Here is a 3,265-nt window from a genome sequence, read left to right on the forward strand (position 1 = left end):
GTGTGTGTGTGTGTGTGGGCAGACCACACAGATTAAAAACCAACACAGTGGTTGTTATTGCTGGCGTGGACAGACAGAGAAACACATGAGCTCTGGGAAATGGATGCTAGCAAAGCTGGAAAATAGAGCATCATTTAAAGCAGCACTCCTGTAAGCTTCACCTTCACTTCCATTAAATTTAGAGACTCATTAAACTGAGCAAAAATGTTATCAACACAAAAAGAAACATCCCCAAATGTATTAACTACAATTAGAAATATCATCATTACAGATAAAATGAAAAACTACAAATGCTATAAATCACTCCAAACAAAAACTAAAAGCAAAAATGATCTTTCTAAGTAGAAAGTCCAAACACGGTTGCTAAAGTAAAAAATTTTTTCACCACAAGTCCAACTGAAATTGTTAGAAGTAGACACAAACTTGTTTCCAGTAGAAACATTATCGCTAGAAGCAGAAATGTCCGGCTTAGAAGCATCATCGCTACCAGTGGAAACATTATAATTACAAGTAGAATCATAATTATAACAAGTAGGAACAACACACAAGTAAATACAAAGTAGTTTCGACAGCTACAAGTAGAATCGTTACAGGTAGAAACATAATTTTTGACTAAAAAAAGATTATTGTAGCATGTTAGCATAAGATGTCAACATTTAGCCTGCTGGCAATAATGATTCCATCGTTTCTAATCAATTCTCAGCTACTTTGTCTGTTCCAGCAACCAGAGGAGCTGTTAGAGAGGCAGAGCGAGCTGCTGCTATCAGACCGACCGGGTCCAGTGGAGTTCGGGAGGATTTGGAGGGAGGAGGACCACCTGCTGCTCAGGTACACACTGAACAGGTAGATCTCGGTTCATCTGTCACATTCTCTCACTGTGGGAGTCTCAGAGGCTGTACTGTAACGTCAAGGTCTCAGGTTCAATCCCAGCAAACGTTTCTCCGCCTATCTGCATTTTAACTGTATGAAAAGACTGAAATGTAGATATATTTTATAGAGTTACAGTTTATATATAGTGGCTTCTGAAGGCTGCAGTTTATCTACAGAAAGAACAAAGTGTCAGACTCTAGGAAACATCCTGTTTCATATCTTATTCTAACCAATCAGCTGTAGTTTCCATGCAAATTTAATGCAACTTTTAGATAAATTTGTACAAAATCGTTGAAAGCTAATCTTGCAGTTACCCGTAAATTCCACCGGCACATTCAGTTTCACTTTGTGATTCCTTACAGGATCCAGAAAAAACAGTAAAACACAGGAAACTCAGGAGCGGATCTTTAAACTGATTTCTTTGAGAGTCGGACTGCATGTCTCCAGGCTCAGAGTCCCTCCCACTCTGCCGTCTCACACACACATTTTCATATTCATATGTGTATAAATACAGATCTGTGACAGCAGCAGCTGTTGGGCCTTTTTTCATTCATCTTCAGCAGAGACAACCTGCTGAGGTCCAGAACCTGGACTCTCTCCGCAGGGACACCTGTGTGTCTCTGAGGACTGAAAGAAAAACGCTGTCCATGCAGTGATGCATACTGCAAATGTATGAGGGGCCATACAAGCCATAATTCCTTCTGGCAATCTCAAACGCACATTCTCCTTTCACATGGGTATATTTTCACTCACATATATATATATATATATATATACACACTTTATTTTTTACCCCTAGGCATCTCCGTAAAGACGCACAAGGTACCCGTTAATGTCTGTATAAGATGCAGCAGGCTTTTATCTGACTCTAATGTAACCCTGTGTAAGGTGACAAGTCCACATAGGGAGGCAGCTGGATGTGTGTGGAAGTTAAATGTTTTTAAACATTACGTACATAGTTGAGTCATGTGAGGTCCCACATCATGATATGATCCTGAACCCAGCCAAATTGCGACCAAGGCTAATCACAAACAGAAACTAACTAATTCAAACATCCATGCCAAAAGTAGCTTACAAGGCAGGTTATCCATTTCCACGTACATAGGTTGGGACCAAATATAGAAATTACTGGAAAACATGAACAGTACATTCTGTATGCCTTCATACATGACGCCTTCAATAAACTGATCTTATATTGAATGTGAGTCTAATTCAGTGCACTGTATTATACATCCAGGTGAAACACCAGGTTTTTATGGAGCCCTCCTTGTCCTCCTATGGCTCGACAATGCGCTGTCGGTATCTGACGACCTGGGATGAGAATGTATTGAATATTCAGGTGGTGGTGAGTTTTTTACCATACGTTTTTAAAGCTGTGAGCGGCAGACATTAAAACCCACCCACCTCTGTTGTCAAGGCAAAAATCTCAGAAACAGCTTGGACAAATCAAACTATCTGACTGGAGAGAAACCACAAGAGAAAGAGATTAAACTCCATATTCAACATAAATATTCACTCCTAGAGGATATCAATGGTTTCCTTCTTACCACTTGTGCACCGTGGACTGATGGGAGCAGTTTGTTCAGCAGGGAAACATTAACGTCTGAAAGTTTTAATCTTCCTGGAGGCCTGCAGTAGTTGTGCAGACGTTCACTACAGCAGCCTGCTGAGTTCAAACATCTCCATGAGAACAGACGGGTTCCCTGAGCAGAACCTGGTGGGCACCGAGAACCAGCTCACTAACTGTCTGCTTCTCCTCTAAACAGCAGAATTTCACCAGCAAATACAGAGGAGGAATAGACGAGTTCCTCAACAACACTGGTTCTTTCGTTTAAAGAAGCTTTTAATGACAATATGTTCATGTGTCCTGTCTCCTACCAACAATGCTTTGTTCTGTGTCCTGAACTTTACCGCAGCTGTGTCTTCATCCGGTCTGATCAAGAAAACGCTCAACATTATATTTATAAGTTTAATATTTCCATATATAAACACTAGACTGTGTTCTCTGCCTAGTGTTTATAGTGGTGTACTTGGGCCTGCTGTATACTGTGTGTGGTCTATGAAAATTATAACAGTTGCGATCATTGTTTTGTGTCTAATTCTCAAAAAAATCAAAGGAAAGTTCTTCCAGTAAGAATTAAATCGGTGATTTGGGGACGTTCATGTCACATGTGTCTGCAAGGTGAGTTTGGTGACGTTTTGTGCAGGAAACTACGTTTGGTCAAAAAAAAAAAAAAAGTTGTGATGACAAAATTGCAAATTGAATTCAAAGGGATTGCTTGAATTTACATTACTGTAATTTTTTCACACGTTTTGAACCCTGCGGCTTAAACAATGATGCGGCTAATCTATAGATTTTTACGGGCTAACGGCCTCCAGGGGGCGCTCTAGCAGG

At 40.2% G+C, this 3,265-nt stretch overlaps 1 protein-coding gene across 1 annotated transcript in view; it reads right to left on the reverse strand.

Annotated features, from left to right (window-relative positions):
- LOC118333075 (cGMP-dependent protein kinase 1-like) overlaps window positions 1–3,265 on the reverse strand; it is a 20,605-nt gene that overhangs the window by 15,064 nt on the left and 2,276 nt on the right. The window lies entirely within an intron of this gene.

Source organism: Morone saxatilis, unplaced genomic scaffold (genome assembly GCF_004916995.1).
Source record: "Morone saxatilis isolate NCDOM2014 unplaced genomic scaffold, NCSU_SB_2.0 Contig1, whole genome shotgun sequence".
Classification (NCBI taxonomy): domain Eukaryota; kingdom Metazoa; phylum Chordata; class Actinopteri; family Moronidae; genus Morone; species Morone saxatilis.